The following is a 26,221-nucleotide window of genomic DNA, read 5'->3' on the forward strand; positions in this document are numbered from 1 at the left end:
TATTAAGCTTTATTTGTATGGCGGTAATTCATATACTGTACGAGACGTTTACTATAAACCAACAATTTGAGAAGATCGAATGAAATAATTTCTTCAGGAATTTATTAAAGTCAGAATACGAGAACTGTTACTTAGTTCTCTTGGAAAGATAACATCCAAATATGTGACCATTGGATGTTAACCTCTTGAAGGGCAAATTTATTAAGACCACGACAAGATAATTATCTTTTTCTTTTCTTACAAGAATAATATCCAAGTACTTGGTCATTAAGCGGTAACTTCTTGGAGAGACAAATTAACCAAAATTACAGAAATTTTCTTCGGGAAAAAATAATGTGCAAATACTTGATTACTGAACACAATGATCTGAAATGCACGATGATTTGGCAAAGGATCTCGTATAGTCAGAAATATTTCTCTAAAATACTGCTTATCACTTACAATTAATAACAATCACACTTAAATTAAAAGAAAGTCTAATTGTATGCATTATATGCTAATATACTTCAAGAGATTAAGATTAATTTCCCTGGTGATTCATTTATTCGCAAAAACGTTCATTGTATCTTTTCAATTAAAAGAAGCAGAGACTAAAGCAATTGTTCGAGTATTTAACGAACCTTTAACGTCAATTTACTTGGAAACGAGTCTCCCTACGCGTATATTAAACAAATGTTACTTTTCGTCTCATCTTTCGCGTAAATTCACCCATTTTTGGTTTGTATCGCCAGTTTGGAAATATCCTCCTATATTGCTTCTCCGATTTTCCATAACGAATGAACGAGACGATCGACTCGTCTCTTTGTTTCATCGTGTCCAAGAGATATGCACAATCGGCGAGGTCCATCCAGAGGTCTCGACGCTATTTTAAGAAGCCTCTGCCCCCGCATTCGTTCCGGCGACTTTATTTCTGCCGCGATAGAAACCATCGAGATGCACGCCCAGCACCCATTTGGTCACCAAACAGTTTTTCTGTCGTATGCTTCGTCTACTATGAAACGCATGATGGTGTCTGGTGATGAGATCGTTCAGGGGGAATGATTTCGTTGCGACAGATTAACCAGAATTTCTTTACCATTTTCTGTTTCCTTTTTTCTTCTTTCTTTTTTCTCATCTCTTAAACACTCGTTGATATCATCACGATATTTCGATATACGAATAGAACAATTAATTCAGATTAAACCTTCCAGTAAAATTTTATCCCCCGAAATTCTTCAAAACGAATTTTTAACATCTCCTTTGAAAAATCTTTCGAATATTTCTCATTGAAACATTGACTTTCTAACGTAACGAAGACTTGCAACAAATATCTCAGAATTGTTGTAGTTAAGTTTTAAGATCTCTCGAAAGCTCAGAACAGCAAAAACGAATTTAGATGTGGACACGAATGATCTAGCCTGCCTATGGAGGATTAAAATTTCAACGGTGGCCTTGTCTCGCAAATGGACATCTACCTTCATGAATGTAAAAATAAATATGATTCTTCGAAACCGCATACTTCTTTATTTTTTATTTGTATTTGCACTCGTTGCAAATTGCGATCAAAAAAGAAACACGGATTTATCCCAGCTGCATGAACCATCCTATATACATGCGTAACAAGGAGTGTAACGATAACGGGCAGCAAATATGTGCAAACATGTTACTTAAACCAGTTGCGTCATACGAAATTAAAAATGACCTTTCCAAGTTCCTTTATCTCACGCGCAGAGTTCTAATACCTATACCTCCTTAGGCGGACACGTGTCAGGATTTCGTGCCATGCGGATCCATTAAAGAGCTTAAAATTGCTCAGAGAAATTTCTTTCCAACGTTGACCACGTATTTTCGAGAGAAACGATTTTTCAACTCTGTTCCTTATTTCATTTAAAAATCAGCCTCTATATTTCTGATATGTGTCTCTGTGAACATAAATACGAAACCTAAAACAATTATCATACTGATTATATTTTTCTATTTATTTCTTATTATTTGTAATTATTATTTGTAATTACTATAGCTTTCTTGAGTTTGAGTAATAAATCATGGATATTTATGCAAATTTCTATTTTTATAAACACACCTAAAGAAATATCTTAGATTTACTTCAGCCTCTAAATATTGCAACAAACATTTTACTTTGTATAGTTTGTACACCTACAGGTATTTCTACATACTTAAATATTCCATAAAATATTGTATTTTTATATTATTTATTATGCATTTCTTGCATCCTTATTTCTTGTTACTTTCCTTACCTTTTGATATCTTATCAACGGTTTCATATTGTTTTTCCATGTTTTGTCAATTTACAGTAGACAATTTCTTAGTTTCCGAGTATTTTCTACTTAAATCGAATACTGGACGGTAGGAGAAATTTGGAAAATTCTATATGGTCGGCAAAGTTTCCGATTGTAAATATTGTAACAAACATTTTACTTTGTATAGTTTGTATACCTATAGGTATTCCTACATACTTAAATATTCCATAAAATATTGTATTTTCATATTATTTATTATGCATTTCTTGCATCCTTATTTCTTGTTACTTTCCTTACCTTTTGATATTTTATCAACGGTTTCCTATTGTTTTTCCATGTTTTGTCAATTTACAGTAGACAATTTCTTAGTTTCCGAATATTTTCTATTTAAATCGAATAGTGGGGAACGGTAGGAGAAATTTTGAAAATTTTATATGGTCGGCAAAGTTTCCGATTGTAAGAGCTACTTATTTGCCTAAGGCCATACTTATGACAGCTACATATTCTTGGAGTTTCCATGCTTTGATCAGTCGCAAATGTCTTTATACAGTACGCTTTAGAATACTTAAGAAGCTTCGTGAAGTAAAAGCTCTACAATGTACACATTGTTCATGTTCTCCGTGGATGATTTACATGAACAGGTTTATAAAGATCGTAAAACAAAAACATCTACGTACTTTTTAGTCTATAAAAGAAAAGACATAGAGGGGATTAAAAAAAAGATCAAAATTCATAGGGCAAAAGTGCAAATATGAAACGGATCGACGATTTAGCTACCACAATGATTAAGATCACACATGCACAGTACTTTTCAAAAATGCAATTAACACAAAATATCTAAGATAGTTATCTGATAAAATATACTTTGAATGTGAAATAAGATTGAACAGATTAAGATTAAGTGGTATGACTCGATAACACATCTCAGTCAAAGGTTGACATTGTGAAAAATACGTAGATTTCAAGTTTCTCAAACATCGAATAACTATAGTTATCGAGTTCTTCAAACTGTCAATTAGACTAGTTCATATTCAAAATGTTCCATCGAAGAAAAGATCAATCGAGAAACTTTAAAAAAGTAACACCAGCATTTCCATATACAAGGAACAAATTAAGCCGAAGAATTACGCTCCTAAAATAATTCATCAACATTTACACGTTTGATATATTTCAATTTATATTTTTGGAAATATTTATGCTCGCATACTTCAAATTTTTCATCCTATATATAGAACTGAGTTTAGGCGAAGAAGAAGAAGATTATAATCATCCGGAGGAAACATTAAAAGTAACCAAGGTTTAAGAATGAAACGACGGAGGATCGATAGTTATCGATCGCCTTTAAAAATAAAAGTGTACTGTACACTTGAAACGATCGACCAGCTGCCACTGGTATCCTTTCTGTTATTATATTTTTCTTACTGCGTTCTACATATCGAATTTCGCCTCAACGACAATTCTATACCGATATCCTTCACTTTTGAAACACCTGACACTCCTCAGACACCTTGTATATTTTTGGATTTACAGTAAAATCTCCATTTAGGGAGCGCGATCGATATTACGAAATTTATACAGATTTCTTTTTATGCACCTTAAATGGACAGCATGAAATTTAATGGATTGTAATACTTACATTTATATGTGTGTATGTATATTTTAGGATTTGCGAATGACGACACGTTGCACCAGGTGCGACATTTTATTTCTTTTCCAGGGATTTAAATGGCCAGGTGAGTGAGTCAGCCTGTTTCTCAAGCGTGGCACGTTGAATTAGGTATTGCGTATATCTCAAACAAGAATGCGGCGTGTAAAAGAGATTTGGGGGGAAAGGTAAATCTTTCAAACGAACATTAAAAATTGTATAACAATCGTAAAACAATTAAGGATAATTTTAGACGATTATAAGATAAAGATTTTAATTAGATTTTTTTAATGGTACACTTTAATCATAATTTTCTTTTTAATTTCTTTAGATAGTTATACAAAAAAAAATTAAGAAAATCGAAGTTTTGAGTCCTCGATGTTGTATGGTATCGCGAGTTAATTTCATAAAAGATCGCGATCTTCTTTTCGAAAGAGCACAACTTTCGCCTGGAGTCCTCGATTTTTACTAATACAGAAAAATCTCTTTTGCAATAAATTGTAACTACGGGAAAATGACAGGAAAATTTAGTTTTAATTTTAATAGAGCAAGGATATTAAAATAGTTATTTTGTGTTGTGAAATTTTGCTAGGAACTTTTAATGGCTCTCTTTTTACCAGTTAGTTACGTTCGACGCGTATACTCATCGTGTGAAATATAGAATTACCATAGAAATACTTCGCTTTGAAATATACCACATTCAAATCAACTAAATTGCTTAAATTCTTTTGTCTTCAATTTTTCTTGTTTATGAATTTTATCATTTTCTGGCAATTTTTAAGTTTTTAATAACAACACCCATTTCAACCATGAATTGTTAATTTCTTATCGAATAAAAATGTAATTCCTCCTCGTTTTGCTTTACATCTTTCGTAAAAATTTATAATAAGAATATCTGCCCTGCTCGATTTTACATTTTACATTTCACGTTCACATCGAAGCTGAAAACTATATCTCCTTGAAAGAAATATACATTATGTGCATTCCAAGGCTTCGAGTTTTATTAAATTCCAAGCTTACTCTAACATTCCGAGTGCTGAAATTAAACGCTTAATTAAACGTTTTTTAAATACCAATAATAAATTCATTCATTCATAATTATCGCATATATGAAAGGTATCATAAACTAGCATTTTGCTTTAAATCACAGATCCTAGAATAATCAATATTTTATAACTTTCTTTCCACAGATCCCTTTCCTACTAAATCGCAATTATGCGAATCATTTCCTAGATCCACGAACGCTATCAAGCAATGATCCAAATGAAGCTTTATCGAGCCATGAATTTCAATTGCTGCCTATACTGCGTTCCACGCTGAAAACGCATAACCCGTTATTATACCACCAATATAAATAATCACCAGATATGTGTACAGTGCACATATACCGGGTGTCTCCAGATGGTATCAGAAGCGAGCAATAACATATTGCGTGTGCAAAAATAAATGGGAAACTTAGAATAACAATCTCTTCGTTCGAAGCTGTTCTTTTCAAGAAAATCAAATTTCAGAATTTATGGAATATGTATATTTGCAAATAAGGACGTTCCGAATCGATGTAACTTTTTTGCTTAACGCCTCGTTTACGATGATATCGAGTCCCAAAATAATCGACATTTTCAAACTCCGATTATTAATTAACCAATTAACTAAACTTTATTAACCGAACCGTTTATGTTTGCTTTTAGAATTATCATCTACCAGGTATTATTATACCTATTATTATACTGCATCAATAGTCGACGAAACGCGCGAATACTCGAAAGATTTAAAAATTCGATTGTCACAGTAACAAAGCCACAAATGAGAGAATTCCATTTCGTATTCTTTGCCTATTTTTTAATATAAAATCATCTACAATTCGATGTTACCGACGATTTTAACACACCATATATAAGGTGTCTTAAATAAATATTAAATAAATATATATATATATATAAATTATTGCGGTAAGAAACGGAACGAAATCGTTCCGAGCAGGTTTCTCAAGTGCAGACATGATTACTCGCGATTTACGGTGTCATCGATGCACCAGCTGGTGGACAGTACCACTTTTACGTGTCTGAATCGGTTGGTGAGCTCTCGGCACCCAAGTAGTGCTAACGTAACGGGATCACTACTATTGCTGGTGTCGTGTTACAGATTACGAGTAAGCTGTATTACACGTCTGTTTAGCGTTGCTTAGATCTTACGGAGCCTGGTAATCTATAGCCCAAACTTATCCAATGTTGAAACAAAATTGACAAGAGTGCATAAACATAAAGTAAGGTGATTTATCATTTAATTCGAACTTCCTGTAAATCTCAAAGTTTTTATCTTAATCTCATTTTGGTTACCACGAAGAAACAGGTTTTCCAGTGCGTGAAGAACGATTTGGAAGAAGAAGATATACTTGAAACGAGAAATCGAGTATATTAATGAAGAAATTGTCTGAAGAAACTGGAAAAGTGACTAAAAAGGGGCACTATATCGTACAATATGGCCATGATATAGGAACACAAATGATTCTGATATTTAATAGTAAATAATATAAAGAGAATTAAAATCTGCATAGTAATACTATAATATTGGAATAGAAATATTTCTGTTATTTAAATATAGTAGAGGAAATATTTAATTATTTAATTATTATTATTAAATATAACAGAGTTATTATAATAGATTATTAAATATAATAGAGGAAATAAAAATCTGCAAGAAAGTAGAAATATGTCTGAAAAGAGGCATTCTAAATAGCTAAAGAGTAATTTCTTTGGTAACTGAAGATTAAGACAGGTGATCTCTAAAATTATTTCATTTACTGATGACTGTCTAACGAGCCAGACTGCTGAGGTTCAACTTCATTATCCAACTCAATTCTGCTTGGATGGAACATCAAAGGCAACTATTAAAGGCTGAGACTTCTAATTGCATTCATAGTACATCGATTGTCGACTAACAGTCTCGAGATGCAAGTTATGAAATTTTAACGAACCCAGTAAACGTAGTACTTTTTCACACACAGATGAATCTTCGAATTTACTATTCATATCACAATTTCGGATAAAGTGAACGTAGAGGGAACACCCGAAATATAAATTGCAAATTTTCAAACCATTTTTCTCAAATCCCAAATTGCCCGGATGACAAGTATAATCATCTAATTAAATACCAAATTGATATCATATTTTGGAAAATTCTATCCTCGGTGTGTAATCTTTATCTGATTAAAAATACTTTCTCAAGCAAATGTGGCGAAAAGCCATGGATCATCGACTCTTCGATTATTATAGAAAAATTACATTTTCTATTGTGAATTGTATTTGCTTTTGGAAAATGTGCCTTCCGACTATGACTTTTACATTCTGTACGATGTAACGACGGTCGAGACTTTACTGTGTCGATTCCAGGACATACCATTCCAGTAAATCATCGACCATGAATAATTGCCGTCTGTTTTCTGATCGTTCTGCTCGATAAGGAATCCCCACGTTACCCACGCATAATCGCATTACGTTACGTTAAAATCAGCTAATTTATAACCCTCTCGTTAGGATAAATCGTTTATCGTCCCGTATACCGATCCATTCGCATCAATATTAAATAATTATCCTCGACGAGAATCAATGCCTTCTGGTCACTGAATGAGAAGTATTGATGATCAAAGAGAGAAATTTGTTGCCTTACAATACGAATATTTCGTTTCAACTGACAGGAAGAATAAATTGAATCTTATTATTATCGTTATATATTTATATTGATGCGCACGATTGAACGAAATTTATGAATAATACGAGGCGATATACGGAGTGTAGATATTGGTGCTGTTGGCCAAGTTCCACAGTTTTCGAACGACTCGACTTGAAATTTTTATTTGAATTTTTATTTGAAATTTTACTCGAAAAGAAACACATTATTTTTCGAGTATAAAACGTTGTGTTATTTTATTACGAATTATTGCAGAACACATTAGGAATGAAATTGTAACATAATGAATTAAATTTTCAAAATGTTCTTGCAAAATTTCCGGGAATTTCAAATTTTCATATTTTTACATTGTTCGAAATTTCAAATCTCAAACTCTAGGATCAAATTTCTCATGTTGCGTCGCAGCTCATGCAATTTATTTATCGTTATTTAGTATCAATGTGAAAATATCTAGGGCATGCAGGTAGTTTTCACTACAGTACTGAAAAAGTCTGTCGTAAAATCGACTGTTGGACTAATTTCCATCTTCTTTCACAAACAGTAGATTCTATTTCGCTGCGGGCTAATTGCAACTAATTAGGAAATAACGAGGAATTATCAGAAATAGAATTTAACGATTCTACATAATAATAATATTTCTACGGTAAAATTGATTGATTACATTATAATGCTTAAACATTTGAAATTTAACTAAGAAGATTAATGCCTGATGCGTGTGGTATCTACAATCCATGATAATTGTCACAAGTGTATACATACAATTTTCATTGCATGTGTACAGATATTTCTTAATTCTGTTGCTCAAGCAAAGTAGGTGTAAGCACAATCGCTTTTCTAAATTGACGCTTTGAAACGTATGTTGAAATACGTTGCAATGCAACCACCTGTCTGCAAAGGAAAGGAATTTAACGAATACAAGCGATAAAGATTTGCAAAGCATTAGAAATATTAAATATTCAAAAATTGTAAGGAAAATGAAACTTATGACATTAGTTGTACCAATTGAAATTCTCCCCATTTTATTTCTTCCTAGTCGTTTTATCATTTTATTGTAGAAACAGCTATGCTTCTAAATTTAATTTTATTAATTAAATATACAATTTGATGCAATTTTCTTTCAGATTGCAGAAACGCTTAATCGTGTACCGCGACTTACATTCATCGATATAATTTAATATCTTGCGACAACTACTTTCATTATTTTGTAACTTGTACTACTTAATATTAAGAAACCGAATTTAAAATATTGAGAAACGTTAAGTTGGTATGATCGCTAGTTCCTATAAGCTAAGTTGGTACGACTTCTAACGATATTCTTTTGTCTTAGGAGTCGACCACGTGTTAATAACCTAAGTGTACCCGGTGTGTTCAGACGTTTTTGTACGAGGTGGTGAAATATAAAAAGTAATATTCAATCTGTGTGAATCTATTGAATATCAACCCCTAACCTATATTCCATAACACAAAACTCCGCCATCTTAATTTTTCAACAGACACTTCACTATTGACTTTTACTCTTTCATTGACCTTTTTCATATAAACGACTGTAATTCCTATCTCTCTGACTATCTATCTTGAAATTTTCAAATATTCATTAATTCATTTATTAATTCGATATAATTTAGAAGCCAGCAAAGACATGCAGCTCCTAATCTTAACGCCGAGTTCCCAAACAGCACTTCATAGATAAATAAGTAAAATAAATAACTACTTAACAAAACCGCGCATAAATTTCCCGCGGATTCAATCGAAATATACAGCAGCGTATATGTACGTCGTCCGGATTCAACCAAAATATACAGAACGTATATATACGTTGGCCGGACTCAAAGGACTAGGAAACAGCGTAAACAGTGAAACCGTTTGTTCGCATCGTGCTAAGGAAGAGCCACTGTTTACATTTCTACGTATACAAATGCTTCCAAAACGTTATTGGCAACGAGAAATTTGAAAAATCCAGGGATATCCTGATTATCGCGTAATGAACTAAATTAGAATATTTGATAAGAGCTATATAATAAAATTTAATTGAATTGTAAAGTATTATAAATGCTATTGGTACAATTACATATAACCATATTGTTATACTATACATAACTATACTACATGATTGCTTTTAAACAAAATCTACTACCAACCAATTATTCAATTGAATAACTGACCCCTTATAATATTTCTGTCCATAATAAAAAGAAACGACGTAATTACGAAAGGTTCAACCTTCAATTGCACGCTTCAAAGCCTACAACGCCATCATACCCAATAAATTACTCAAACACAGCCTACAGTTCAACACCCAACCTAAACGCCAATCATTCCCATAAATACATTCCTAACATATCTAACCTTTACATTCTACCTACACTATCTGGCAAACGTCGTTTTATATATTTGCGTTTATCAACTAATATCGATTATCGTCGACTAAACGAGAACTTTCGCTGCTACCGAATATTCACCTGACAAACGAAAACGCTTTCTACGCGTTACAAATAAGTCGCGTGAGCGCGTTTCGTTAGGCACGCGCACGAATTCAAAACAGACTGGAATGGTAACGTATAGTTAGTACCGCGAAAGTATTTGGTCGATCGTAGAGATGTTTTATTAATATTTATTAATATAATAATTCATTATTATATAATTAAATTATTATTATATTATTAACGATTATTATATATTTACGACCATTACATTCGCGCTGTGAAATAATTCTTTACCAAGTATATGTTTGCGTTTTTCAAAATCTACGATATACAGAAACGAGGAAATATTTACCATAAGCTTCACAGAAATTACTAAAGTATTTAAACATTCAATTGTTCGCTATCTCGGTACTACCCAAACAATACTTAGTGAGACTATCATTAACACTAATTATATGCTCAAGGCTACCATTCGTGCGGTATATTAACATTCTATGAAATTTATATTTCTAGTAAATATCTTCTAACTTCTATATAAATTGTCAGATCGGTTTCAAATTTGACCAGTATAATCGGGGCAGACGTATCCCGTTACAATGAAATTTCGAAATGTATTATGTAACACGTACACAATATACGCATACATCAACGTGTCTTATCGCAAGTGTTGAAATTACTTTCGTCGACTACTGTATATGTGCGAGCGACAAAGTAAATCTGTATTCATAGAGCACAACAGGACGACGAAAGGCGATTCAATAGACCAGCCACGGACGAGTCGAACAAATCGAACGGAGGATGCTTTATATAGCGAAAGAACGTGTATATCGCGTATTGCGTCTTCGAATGGACAGTCCTCGGACGGAAACCGCGTCGCGTTGATTTATAATGCGATACCTATTGACGGCTGTCCATGGAAAACAAGGTGCGTGTGTAAGGCCTTACACATATACACGTACGTTTTATTCTTTATGTATCGCGTGCACGCAGACAATGACGATCTTTCGCGCGCGCTCAATGCTCCATCGAAATTGATTTCTTTCTGTAGGTAAATGAATGTGTCTGTATGCAAGGTTATTGTGCGAAGTATACAGTTGAAATCTGGAGTAAAATAACCAGACGTCTATAATGCCGCTGTCCACAAGGGACTCAAAGGAGAGATGGAGTTACTTGACTTATTCCGAAATTGGATATCGGTAATTGATTTGACGTGGATTGAGGATGTTTGAGGAATGGAGTTAGCGTTTCTCTCGCTCTTTTTTTTGGTTTTTTGTTTTTCGGACGAATAAAGGAATACTTTTGGGCATGAAAGATAATAATTGAAATAATGAAAAAATTTCATGATAATATGGGTGATTGTTTAACGTGTTTGAAATAGCTCGAATAGGTTTGAAGATCTGAAGTTTTGGAATAATGAATTATCTTTCTTGCACAGTAATATAATTTCCATTGTTCGTTGCTCTCGCCTTCTTTACGCGGTACAGATACAATTGGCGTAATTACAGGTAAAAAAGTAGCGAAAAGAAGCAATCGACGGAAGCCAATTTATCGTTGATCGAAGTCGATCTACGTCAGAAATAACAAACGAAATAGCGAAAAAAGGATTTGAGTAACCGCAATGTGGATAACCTATTGGAAGTAAAACTTGCAGCGAAGAAAAAGTGGAAAAGCAAAAAGACTGCAAGATAAAGTCGTGACGAATGGAAGAAAGGTCTGGTACATCGACAATGATCATGTTACTACGTCGGAAATTCTGTCTTCAATTGAAGATAACATCTACTACTGCCTACGATCGTGCGGTAAGTTGCTTAAGTTGCAAAGCAAGAAACTGCACAGGGGAATCACGTGCAACGTGATTAGGAAATTTTCCTTGGAGAACAAATCAGAAGGAAATGGTAGCTGACGAGTTTAAGTTAAACGAACCTAATGTTACGGTTACGGGAATAAATGTCTCAATTAAGAAAAAGGTTTATTCTGTTGATAAAACAAAGGCGAAAGAATACACAATTAGAAAATCGTATATTTATTGTCTATATATTATCTTGATTATTAAAATACCAAAAAAAATACTATTTGCTTAATTAATTAATTAACACATGGGAGAGTTTTGTTGTAGTCTAAATATTTTTATATTAAAATGTAATTCGAGAAAAATATCTCTTTAAAATTTTAAATATGCAATTTAAATACCGTAAAAAATATATAGTGTAATACACTGAGGAGTAACGTTATTAGAAAAATTGCAATTTTTTTTAAGTCTGTTAGGCTCTTAAAGTTCTTCAAACTACTTTTGGACTATCAAAAATTTTCAGCAGTTTCTTTTATTAAAAATAACTATATCATTATGTAAAATTAAATTTGTATCGATATCGTTATGTACCTTGGTATATTAGTCCTTTATTTTAGACGTTATATTGCGTGTTATATTCATAATTATACTTAATTATTCCTGATGCTTGTTAAGAAGATATCGCAATAGAAAGAGAAAAAGGAACAATAGACGAGTTTGTTTTCGCTAGCATTTTTCTATCATTAAATAAGAACGCAAATAACTTGGACGAGGAACAAAGATAAGCATAAGCCATAAAATAGCAAGGCACGTCGCAGTCTGCACAAGGTAATCATGGTGCACGCATAGGCATGAGAAAAATGCATATATTTTTAATGTATGTAGAATCATCAACTCAAGGATACTCGAGAACGCCACTACGAAATTCTCTCTCGCTCTAAAATACTTTCAAGCCTCGTTTCAGCCGAAAGAAAAATTTCATTTGCATACTCTGTCACGTTATATGTATACGTGACAGTATGCGCGATACAAATTAAATTCGCCCCGAGACGTTTTGGAAATGTTAACGAGAAACTTCCGCATTCCTTGTTACCTTTTCCATTAACAGAGAAGAATTCCATAGCATCGTTAAAATTACATCGCACTTTCCCTCTTTTTTTATAGAAATATCTGTGTCTCATGGAATTATTTATAGAAAAAACTTCGTGAAATATTATTTACGAAGTACCATAAGCTATTTTTATTAGCATTATTTATAAACAAAGAGATACTATTCGCAGAAAAATTTGCAGTTATATTGCGAATTCATGCGTTGAAATTACCGCCATAATTTCTTATCCGAGAAAGAACTTACGCTTTTCATCGTAAAATACGCATTAACGATAGTATCATAGGATATATTTAGGAAACAGTAAAAAAACGATAAAAGCTGTTCAACCAATTACTTATTGATTCGTCGATTTCAAAGAAACGATATATAGTTCAGTTTAGCCTCATTTCAAAGCTGAATATTATGACTTGCACAAACATGAACGTTTCGTTTTGAGATAAAGCTAGAGTGGCAGAAAAAATTGATTTATATTTATTTATCTACGCGATCAAAGCTTTTATTGCTGAATAGATATCGCATGATAAACTCATTGCAAAATGTAGTTAGAAATAATAATTTTTTAGCAACAAGTATGCAATGTTATAAAAATATCGATCATAAAGCTGCACTACTTTCATTCGAAAATTGCTGCTAATTTATACGGCTGTAATATTCAAATGCAGAACATTACAGCACCGTTATAACGCCTCGTAAAGCCTCCATTAAAACGCTTCTATTATTAGCATCCACCAATACGTCCATTCCATTAACATTTCCATTAAGATTATTATCGGGAATTAAAGAAAAAAATCCGGCACTCAATGAGGCTCGTGCAATAGCCTCGATAAAGAGAATCGAATTACGCGTTCCAACAGCCGGAAAGCATATTGGGCACTTCCCCTAACGAATCAAAATCATTTTCGTCCCGAAACTCGAAAATAAAATTGCTTTCTTAATCCTTACCAGAAAATACCTTCGTATTTTTCGTCACGCTGTTAATTTAATTTAATGTTCGCGAGACAATTTAATGTTCTCGTTGAGAAAATTCGACAAAAATTGCCAAAAGCTTAGGAGAACTAACGAGTTCGCACATAAACTATAGATACCTATACTTTAAAATAAAAAAATATATTTTTGGAATATATTTTGCTATACATTTTTGATTCGTGTAATATCCTTAGCATGTTTTCCATTTACTTATCGCTACTGCGAATAATATCATAATTATACACATAACAGATCCAATCTAAAAAAATATGCTAAAAGTTGGCATCGTATTAATACAGCCAAGTACCGTTGGCGTAATACTATAAATAATTTTGTCGCAGTGCGATATGCGAAAAGGTTTGAGCGTTGAAATTCAAAAGCATCGCTCGCGTATATAATCCACCTTCTCCAATTCTTTCCATGTCCTCGTCTCTGTTATTGTTCCGCTGGAAAACTACGATACAACAGGAAATTCTACTTGAATTAATTCCCCGTCCAATCTTTTGTACAATTTCATCGCACAATGTAACCCCGCTTCTATAGACAACGCGATAAAACGAAATTTAGAAGCGAACAGCATATTCCGTAAGTGCGCTATGCAATAAAATCTCGATAAATAGAATACAGAGAGAATTAAACGGTGTTCGCTACAGATACCGCAAATACCACGTAATGCCACGATACTCTGATTCGAACTGTTGCTAAGTACTAAATCCTGTACAACAACCCACTCCGAAATTCCACTTAATCCCGCAAGCGCAGATACGAATACAGAAACGTCTACGTAAACAGTAGAACACACCCTATGAGTATACAAACGCCCTCGAAATTTCCTGGTCGACTAAACCTAATCTTCGCGTTAATCTCCAAACCTTTCCACGGCAAGAATTTACCACCATAATCATATCGTAACATCCCGAAGGGGCGCCTAACAGGAAAACCACTGCTCCGTTAAAATGCACATGGGCCATCTAGAAATTCTGACGAGACAAATTTTCCACGTTAAACGGTCGTGTACGCGCTTTTTCAGGCGTATAGACCTTCCACGAAACTGTTTTTAAAAGGCTGAGAGAGCGAAGATAGGGGAAGGGAGAACAGTTTACCCACATCTTCTCTCTACCTGCGCGTTTCCGGTGATTTAAAGAGCCCGACCTGCCTCAAGCGTGAAGCGTGCACGCTTGCACATATATACACACGACTCGGCTCCTTGTCTCGCCTCATCCCCCTTTTGCTTTAGGCTCGAGCCGATCGGCAGGAGGCGCAGTAGGCCAACCGTGCGCCGTACAGAATGAAAGTCTTATTAACGCTATTTCACGTACTATAGCCCGACGTAATCGCTGAATTAACACGCTCGCCAACTGCGACTAATAGAGCCGGATAATATTGTGAAATTATAGCGAGCACGGGATCATTTCGCTCAACAATTATGCGCGGTGTAGATGGCGTTGACGTTGCAATTGGCTCGTGATCTGAGGTAAATAGCACCATATTTCAACAGACAAGGAGGACAATTTGAAAAAATGACGAATTCATTTGTAAAATCGTTTACTATTTGATGCTATGTTTGTTGTATTATATTGATATTAGTATTGTATATCGTATATATAAATGTGTATAATAATACTTGATATGCAATGGTTTATTTTTCAGCCTGCTGGTCTTGGAAAGGGACTCGGTTTACGATAAATCGTTATTCTTAGTTGCCTTGCTCTCTCAACGGTACATCCTTCCAATTATAAATGTATATATTAATGCGTGTATAATATAATATGAATTGTCAAGTTACAATTTACGTAATATATATATAGTGTGAAATATAAAGATTTTATAATCTTTTATCATTAATAGAATAACAAATAGAATAAATAATAGAATAAATTTTCAAGCCATCTGCAAAACTTTTCCTTCACGGATCGTTCATATTACTTTGTCTCAATATAAGTTTCTACTAAATATAGCAATTTCTAAAGCACAGTATTATTCAAATGATACAACGTGATAATAATCAAAGATGAAGTTTGTCCCAACTTTGAAATTTATTCAAACGAAACGCAATATACTATTAGAACGTCAGCTAAACATATAGCTTCTTGCAATTTTCGACAACTGGGAACAAACTACCCCAAACATCTGTCCCGTCACTGTTCAGCCTAGTTATTTATGAGTAGGGAAGTTACGAATTCTAATTAGATCTGAAACTCGTCTCGCCTGACTCAATAGGGATCGGCGCGTTATAAACTCTCGAGAACATGCTAAACTTCAAGAACACGAATCGGTTTTCCAAATTAACACAGGCATTGGCTTACGCTCGTGTAACTCGTATGCGACGAAACAAACTTTGAAAACTACTCCAAGACGCTCCTTGTCGTTTCACACGCGATACGACAATAATAGGATGACTATTATTGTTCGAGACTGTCTTTTCGTTAGATTATTGCTCGAATAAGATCTCGTTGTCTATGTATAGTTGTGTATATATGTTGTGTTTCGTACAAAATAAATTCGGAGGATAAAAACGGGGAAATTTTAATTCTATGAGACCAAATATTAAGCAATTCAAATGACCCATTTTCAAGAAACTAGAACACACATAGAAAGTTGAAAATTTCAGCAAAATACGATTTAAAGTTTACTTAATTCCTCAAATTTGTCAAACTATTTCGAACAATCTGAATTCAGCATTTATCGCAGCTCAGAGATAAATATATCGAGTTTTAATAAACGATGATTATAACTGTTGCGTTTTAACGTCACTACAAAAGAAGAACCTACAAGTCTCGATTATCGCTTCTTCGTAAATGAAGCACCGTTTAAAAGGTTATCAGGATTATTTGTAGATTTTGGGCTGCATTTACAACTACTTGAGAACTGGTCGAAGAAAAAACCAGTGGAAGTGAAAATAAATGAAGCCAGCGATATTTTTAAATATACGAACTCTGGATTTGCTAACTACGGAACTTTTGGACCCAGGAACTTCGAGTTCAGTAACTCTGAAACTCAGGAATTTAGTACGCTGAGTTTAGTACGCTTTGCTAACAGTTTCCAACGTGTATAATTTAGCGGTCGAATTTATTAGGCGGCCATGTTAAATGCTCCCATTTCGAAACGATCTTAAGAAATGATGACAAGGAGGGCGTTGATACACAATTTCTAATTAACCAAGTTGCTTGATTATTTTGCAAGTAACACTTGCGAATTCCTTCGACGCTCTCACACGAATACATAATTCTAATTAAATAATCAATTTCCTGATAATTCCAGTCAATTATCATATTTGATAAACCATCGTCAGAAACCTAACACTTATAAATAGGAGTATTCATCAATTATTTATCTTATAGAATATTAATCGATTTCTAAACGTTATCTTAGATCGGTCTGTTACTTACGTTCAAAATAATGTGCAAAATAATATTTATGTATTATGTGATATGTATAGAAGTATAAATAAATGTAATCTGAATTTGCGAATGTGACGATGGTGAAAATATAACGGAACAGCCGAATTTGTTTTAAGATACAGGTTACGAGAGAGGAACAGTTCTAAGAATCCACGTGGAGATTAAGATACACGATGCCATGTGGCAACTTGGCCAGCGCGTGGCAAGAACATGTTACATAGAAATGTTCATGTTTCATGTTTCATAGAAAATGAATAGGAATTTTAAAATCGTACTTATTATCTTATACATTCTTATAAACAAAATTTAAAATATAAACTGATTCTTTTCTCAAATCTTTTGTATATAATAATACTAATAAAGATAATAATAAAGGGCTGAGAGTATGAAAATAAAGAACATATATGTAATAACTCTACAAATCTACATTGCTGCACACAATAATGTCTTCTCTTAATTTTTAACAGGTGCTATGCATTCGTAAATTGGCAGACTACCCTCAAATCGTTCGTATACGTATAAATAATAATAATAGTAAAAGCATAGAGCATCAAAGTTGTAGGACATACACGGCACGATTAACTTCTAAACTAGAACCTCTTGAAAACTTTTTGCAAGTACTCCACCATCTCAAGAAATATATTACTCCTCTTGTAATTCTTCGAACAGAAATTCTATCTACGTTTTTTATCATCGTTAGAGAACATAGAAAATATAATCGAGTCAATAAATGCACGCTATATGAAATAAGATCATCTCATCTCAATTACAACGTATCACGTTTATGAAGTTCATTTATATTCGATAATGATGCACGTCTGAACCATTCACGAAGGTCAGTCCCATAATTTTCAATATCGAAATAGATAGACAACGATACGAAGCGACCGATCAATCATGCAATTTAAGCACTCGACCAAACTGCGCGTCGCTTAATCGGAAACACTTAGACGATGTAATAAAGTTTCGCTAAAGGTGTCCATGGCTGATAACTCCTCCCAACCTAAATACCAGGCCCACTTTTGTTTTTTCCTCGTGAACTGCGTTCTCCGTAGTTCCTATGAGTCAGCTCATTCCATGGCTCGTTAAATCCCGACCCAGCCCAAGCCATAACTGGAGATCTTTTGGACTGTTTCCTCTGGAACCAGTCTTCTCTCAAACAATTGCAACACTGTTGCCATTGCCATTTACGTCTGATTTATTATTTTTCATCTACACCTTCTTATCTACAATTAATGGTGGATATGTTATCTCATCTTCGATAGGGGAAACTTGTCTTAGAAAATTGATTTCGAATTCCTTTTTAACCTTGCACCACTTTTCAAACGATTGTTTCCTTCTTGTTCTATTTTGTATTTATACACGTAATCAACATTGTAGTTTATTACTCGTCTATCATCATATACGATCTATCGTTATTCCAGCATCGACACTGATTTTTGTATAATAGAAGATTTTTATTCTTATTCCGCAGCAGCATCGAATTTTGTAAAATGGAAAAATTGCAAACGATTTATTAATTTAGACATTTTTAGTTTGCCGAATTTAAAATTCAATTTCTTTGGTCCAAGTACAAGACTCGATGCCTCGAATCCACCAATTATTATTTATTTTTAATTATCTATTAATTCCTGCAGTTCATAGACAAGTTCTCCACTCGATTATCACATCTACCATAGGAACAAAAAGTCATCATTGCCCTATCATTCCTTGATCAACAGCAACAACCACCTGTTACACGCTTGAATCTTCCTAAATATCTAAAAGCATCGTCAAGCTTCTTAAGCTCTAATCGATTCTCCTAAAAGCCATAAGATAGACATATACGAGATCGTTAAACCGAGATGCGCGACCTCGATCGAGTTTACCAGGGTTCTTTGCAACGAGATCTGCTTTCTCTCATTACGCCGTCATGAAAGTATAATACTTATGCTCGATGGAGCACCGAGAGATCCTCATATAATATTAAGTGGTTACTTACAAGTTGACTGCTAGACTACGAATTTTTATGTGTCCATAGGAAATTCAAAAGTGTTGAGAAGCATAGGCTGTGCATAATATGCAAAACTATATGAAATATTCAGAGTAGAATACCTGTTATAACATTTCACACGAGGAGGGCTCGCAAGCCAATCGGTGTAAATCAGCTTTTCATTTACGCTCTTTTGTCTGGAAACTTTCTGTCGACGGAACGATTTATTCTTTATAATTCATTGATTGATTCAGTTATTGTAACGTAATTATTTAATTGTTCCGTCGATTGAAAGTTCCGCCAACGAAAAGGTATTTTCACAGGATAAATCATTTTTCATGGAAACATCACTGTGAAAGCCTTCACAGCCATCCAAATGAAACAAATCGTTATTTATACTATGACTGCAAAAAGTATTTCCACCCACCCTTATTTTCCAACGAAGCGTTCTTCTCATTTGATTCTATGCTTTATTTCCATAGTATCGAATCTTTGTAACCATATTATAATCATACGAATGTTCGATCTCATTAATTAGTATACAAATGCAGTAATAAACGCAGTTGGTATACTTTCTGTAGCCACTGAAAATTCAATTTTTTTTACTTATATTCATAAAGATATGATGTTACATAAAAATCCGTATTCTACTTATTGTAAAAGTAACCGATACAACTCCCCACTCTTTTCCCTCCAACATCTCTCTACCCCCACTCCTGGCAATAAAACCACCGCTACAATCGGCCGTTTAACGGGCGACTGTACGATGCAATTATAATGTATCGCTTTCGTAGTCGACTTCTCGTGCTCAGTATGTATCGCGGATACTGGTCGCGGGTAAATCGGACCGGAAACGAGTTTAGCGTGTTGGAGAAACGTCGGAAACAATCGATTGGCCGAGCACAAATGGTTCGGCCCGACAAACCTTCGTTGGACATGCGCATTACGTGCGCGTCTCTCTCTCTCTCCCTCTATCCTCCTCGTTCTTTCTTCGGTCGTTCGCACGCATGATTCGTTGCCCTACCTGTTTCGACCTTCGTCGAACATCCCGTCGAATCTTTCCTGATCGATTTACAAGTTTTACAATGGAAATTTATGACAGATTTGTTAGGTTATAATTGCATTTGTCTCTTATTTTTCCCTTGAAAAAAAGAGACTAGGTTAAGATAAAAATTGCTGCTTCGAAAGCAATGAGAGTGCAACGATATATTGCTAAGGTAGACTATAATATTAAGTTCACATACTAGTTTGTTTAAAACGTTCGTAGAGTTAGATCAGTAAATCGCGCGATAATTTTAGCAGCGAGTTTTCGCGTTTCTAAATCAATTTTTAAAATCGATCGCATACTTGTTAAATGGACCTACCTACTACTAAGCTTTTCAGCGGTCATCCGACCAGTGATTCGCCGATTTGATAAGACAAATTTACGAACACGTTCAATGTTCTCATCGGTGTGCAAGGTAGAGGGTCGAGCCTCGCAAGCATCATCGTCTTTCACGTCTTCTCTTCCTGTTTGAAACCACTTCGTCCATTTGTAAATGCTTCGAGCATTCTCTTCGTATGGTTCTTTTAGCATATCAACCAGTTCAGTTCCTTTCTTCCCGAGAAATTTTGCACGAATGCGTTCGGTCTTTAAAAAGATCACCAGACGTTTCCAGGACGTGTGTCGGCCGAAAGAAACATGAGCATACTAAAGAAGTTGCCATAAGCGAACGGCTTATCGTAGACTCGCGAAATTTAATCTGTTTATAGATAAGGCTATGAGCTGCATTCCTCGCCCTACCAAATGGTCGTAGCGTTGCTGAGATGACAGTAAAAATATCACGCTACAAACTTCTTGTACAGGGGAGTATAGTGATAGAACGATTGTGAGATATGAAGATACAAATACGTAATTTCTACGTCTTATGGTTCATAATGGTAAAATTTCAGAACAGAACTATACATATGCATATGAAAGAATTACACGTTGCAATTATGAATCAGTATACCTACGACTGTGTGGAATTTTTAATTGATGAATGGCAAAGAACATTACATGTTACACTAAATATACCACCTTACAAATTTCAACAATAATACGCTATATATAGATAAGAAGTCCAATAAAGTGAAGCACGTAATAAATTATCAGAAAGCACTTATTTCTATAGCAATCAGAGTCTCGACAACGCTAATGGTAACTTTTCAGATTCGGAGAGATATATAGGAAAAGAGCAAACAAGAAAACAACAAAACGAACATCTTTATGATATAAAAGTTTCCTGAAAAGCAGGCATTTAAATATATCGTTAGAGACTGCAATATATATTAATATATATTAATAATATATCAAGAAATATGCAGCATAGCAGGGCATACATGACCGTACAAGGTTGGAAAAAAAACTAAAGGAGGAGAAGGAGAGAAGGCATTACAGATAAATTAGCACAATTTCACGCGTTCCCGTGTCCCGCTAACTTTCGCACCGAAAAGCGCGTCTTGCCAAGAAAGCGTGAGAAGCAGATATAAAACAGAGAATTCTTGTTTCAGATTTTTTCATAACCTAGATTCGCGTATTAGCGCTGCTCCAGGTCTCTCTGCACACCTTCGAAAGTAGCCTCTTCCTTCTCTTTTGTTTCGCAACTCTATGCAAATCGTGCATCCTTTCAAGGACTTCCAATATTCCGATGAATATTCATTTACCATAGCATTCTTCGTAACAAACACGTTCGTACAATAGACAACTTATTTTCTTCAAACTTTTTGTCGCCCTTTGTATTGTAAATTTTCGTTAAAACTCACTGGAACAATGATTAACCTGCTGTTTTATTATGTGATATCTTTTACAATCTTTACTTGTTATTCAAATCAGCGAGAGACAGGAGAATGTACGTGCGAGAAATATTATTTTTATCTTTGATACAATAGCGTGTGTATATACGATACAGTGACAATTTAAAAGTTTTTATCTGGATTGTTTGTTCGTTCCTAAAATAGGTATTTCGAGATGTAAAGCTAAATATTTACGAAGCTGAAATCAGAGAGAAAGGAGAGACTTGGCTGTTGTTATTATCTTTAATACTGCCCGGCATTTTTACATTTTTATTTGTTTCTAAAATAAATATTTCGCGACGTAAACCCAAATATTTGTGGAATTAAAAAATGACGAAAAGAAGGCTTCTTTTGACTGGTTTCTAAAACTGGATGAAAGCTACAGTGTAGCACATTCAGGCCGCCATAAAGATGTTGAGAAATCCCAAAATATCAATTCTGTATTTTCCACGGCTGATCTTAACACGATAACCAAGAGAACAGCTCGTAATACTTCACACGACACACCCCATATAATTTCAGGCTAAGAGAATAACTAACAGACAATGCACAATAACCGAGGCTGCGACGTCGATTTCTGTGGCATAATTGTGCAGCCTTAAACAAGGCTATAATTGTGTTTCCAATAAACAATGATGGTTAATATTCCAGATTGAAGAAAAAAAACAATCCCGTCGCGATCATTCGATCATTTTTGTCGAAATTGCATTTTCCTAATTAACGCCTCAAACTCGAATAAGAGAAATTATTAATGGAATACATGATTTAGTTCGTTTTAATTTTATGTTACACATCTTCTTCAATTAAAAATTTGTTTCTTTGGTAAAACGAGCGCGAAATTGAAATATAAGATTTTGAAAATCACAGCAAGGTTGAAAAAGATCTAAAAAATCTTAGAAATATGAATGAAGGGAAAAAGAGAAAAACGACGCTTTCTTTTAGTGTTTGCCGTTGAAAACGACAATTTCTTCTAAAAATAGAAGACAATAGAACAGTGTTGTTCAGTGTACCATAATAATAACAACAGTACTATTCCAAATGTAGTGATCTAACACCAAATATAGGGATGCATAGTATTTATCACGAAATCTGTAAGGATAGAAAGCATTTCTTAGAAATTACACGCATCGTTTATAGCCGGTGCAAAATTGGTCAAGTTGGCCAATTGATCCGGGCCACTCCACGCGTTATTTATACCTATCTTGGTAATGATTAGTTCAATAGGAACTTCCTCCGTATTACCTGTGACCTCTTTTGTTTCGCTTCTGCCATTTTGCCATTCGAACAGCCATACATTGCGGACGAGTTACTACGATTCTTTCAATGGGAATACGATTTATAATCATTCCAGACCGCGATTTCCGACCAAATTCCAATAAACAAGATACGATTTTTCCATCTTAATTAAGCTCTTCGAAGCGTTTAGTATTGCGAAGAAGTTAAGTAAATTCTATCGAAAAATTGATTTTTAATTACTGTTTGCCGAGATCGAAGCTCTTAATTGATAGAATTTTCTATGGAGGTAGAAAATTACACTAGAAAGGAATGTTCCTATAAAGAAAACGATAAATACATGTATATTATAATAAGAGATAGTCATCTATATTAAAAGATAGCAATGCATATTTTTAATATGCAGAGAGAATAGTGAACATACACATATAGTAATGAAAAATGATTTATGCATTTGTATGTAACTCTTTTTACAATATTCCCAATAATCTCTTTCTTAACATATTCCTAATAAATAAGAAATCATTAAAATTGTTAAAAATGAATTTTGCTATAAAACATAAATAATGTAGATCAGTTAATTTGACTCGTCTTTAAGCATAAAATTTGTATCAGAGAAATTAAGATGGCAAATATAGGTATATGGGAAGATACATCATACGAGAAGAGATGTTATATATATTAAATAATAATTATTATATATATATAATAATTATATGTTTCATAAAAATTTGTTTCACATTGTTAAGCATGCAACTCTTATAAATCTACAAAATTTTGGCGAAATTTATTATGCCGAATTGGTCATTTTGCCTATTCTGGCAGTTTTGGTGTTAAATATCATTATATTAGGTGACTAATGCAACAATTACCACTATGATTCAGTCAGAGCATGCGTATGAAATCAAGAGCTGCGATCGGGGAATCCAGAAGCGGGTACCGGAAGTGGAGGCGTCAGTAACACTTGACAATTGCGACTGATAAATTACATAAAGCGCAATCCTCCATTAGGATATCTAAAAATAGCCCTCCCAATCCGAAAAGACCAGACGAAACAATGCTATATTTATTCATCCAACATTTTGAGAGAATTTGAGATAATTGAGATTTGGAAAGTATATTTTCATAGAAAATTACACAAATTCTCTACATACTCTTTGCGGAACAATTTATCAATTATCGAAATTACATTTAGAGAATTGACGAGTTATGATTTATAGCTTATAAACCTTCGTTGCTTGCAATTTTAAGACAGACAGTTTTAAGAACGAAAAGAATGTTGGACAGATTCTTCAAATTCTATTTTCCAGATGCAACGCGACTGCGCTAAATTAGATAATGTAAATTGATAAAGAAAGAAAATTACAAATGCGAATTTATTAAAAAGGCATTAGGAATACTGCTTTTGACGCAACTTTAACAGTTATCATTTAATATTAGCAACTCGTAATTTGTGTCTTGGAAAATTTCATAATGCTATTGTAATAGTATTATTAATATTAATATAATAATTTTCTTTTATGCAACAATGACATCTGGGTGCCATGTATCTCTGGTTTATTGATGAAAAATAGACGAGAGTATAGAATTAGGTAGAGAAATATGGACTGTCTAAAATCTAGACCTTTTTAGAAGGTTCGTGCAAGCAGTATCTGTGGTTCCTTTTCAGGGGAAAGCGTTATATGTTCAACAGATGTTGCAAGAAGACCCCTGCGATTCTGGCGGCCAGATGAAAAAGAACACCGCTCTAGCAACAGTTAGAAGGAGATGGAGGTAGCTTCCAAAAGTGTTTCAAAAGTGGCGACCACCCTAGTTTGGAACGAATGAGATTCCATTCGTTCCAAACACGCTACAGAAAAATTCCTGGATTCTACCCTTCTTTAACACGAAACTAAATACGCGAAGAATTTGTTTCCCGTTATTGAGAGACGGTTTACTATGTATTTGCAAGAGAAAATATTGCTTTCTGTAATAATATGAAATACGTTAATTATTTTCCAGATTAAAAGTTCGAATAGTTTTTTGTTTATGTTATATTAATAATGGAAATTATTCAAACGAAGAAAATGACACGAAGTATATTGTTTTGTTATTTAAAAAGGATATGATATAGTTTATATATATAATATTTAAGTTATTTCTAGTACATAATTTAAAAAAGATTTGTAGTCTGATAATTTAAAAAATTGACGTTACAATTACTCGTGTTTTGTTAATGCACGTATTATACATTGTGTCTGTATCAGTATCAAAATGATGGGCCACTAAACTAAACTATCTTCTAAAAATTATTCTCATTCGAAAAATGCAATATACATTTACACGCAATATCATTTACCATCTACGGAAATTTTTCGTTTGCCACTTGAAATTGTATTACAATGTATCAATCAACATCATTATCATATAACGACAACAACATACGATTGCTAATATGAAAAGTTCTACCATATGAACCAAGTAAACAGAAGTACCGTTTGTAAAAAGTATTATATATGTGATAGAATATGATACCTACTGTAAGACTGATTTTAAGACAAATATACAAATAAATATGTATAAACACAAAAGTATATGTATATTCTACAAATCAAAATCGATCAGTTTTGAGTAGTATATTACTTTCTTATTTGAACGAAATTTCATGCAATTAGAACAAGAAAAAATATGAAGTACTATCTAACGTGATATTTTTTTTTTATTTATTTCTTAATATTCACAATTTGTCCGTTTTGGACATTAGGGCGAATTTTTTAACAGTTATATTAACATGTAGGTAGCTACCCCCAGCGGGGTACCATCCTCGCGTTTGCTAGGTTAATCTAACGTGATATGTACTTGTTCCATATGTAAGTTCCGTAATAAGACATTATGATTATTTATTGTCTGCTTCGTGACCCGCGACCAATATCGCCGTCGTCGACGATATAAATAAATCGA

At 33.8% G+C, this 26,221-nt stretch overlaps 1 protein-coding gene and 1 long non-coding RNA gene across 3 annotated transcripts in view; one reads left to right on the top strand and one right to left on the bottom strand.

Moving 5' to 3' along the window:
* Positions 1–26,221, bottom strand: part of LOC100645161 (failed axon connections) — a 50,947-nt gene that overhangs the window by 20,994 nt on the left and 3,732 nt on the right. The window lies entirely within an intron of this gene.
* On the top strand, positions 8,977–15,661 carry LOC110120322. The gene is made up of 4 exons (XR_007227802.1): positions 8,977–10,950; positions 11,044–11,191; positions 11,501–11,794; positions 15,512–15,661. It is a non-coding gene; the product is annotated as an uncharacterized LOC110120322 (long non-coding RNA).

The sequence above is a fragment of the Bombus terrestris genome, chromosome 3, assembly GCF_910591885.1.
Source record: "Bombus terrestris chromosome 3, iyBomTerr1.2, whole genome shotgun sequence".
In the NCBI taxonomy this organism is placed as follows: Eukaryota; Metazoa; Arthropoda; class Insecta; order Hymenoptera; family Apidae; genus Bombus; species Bombus terrestris.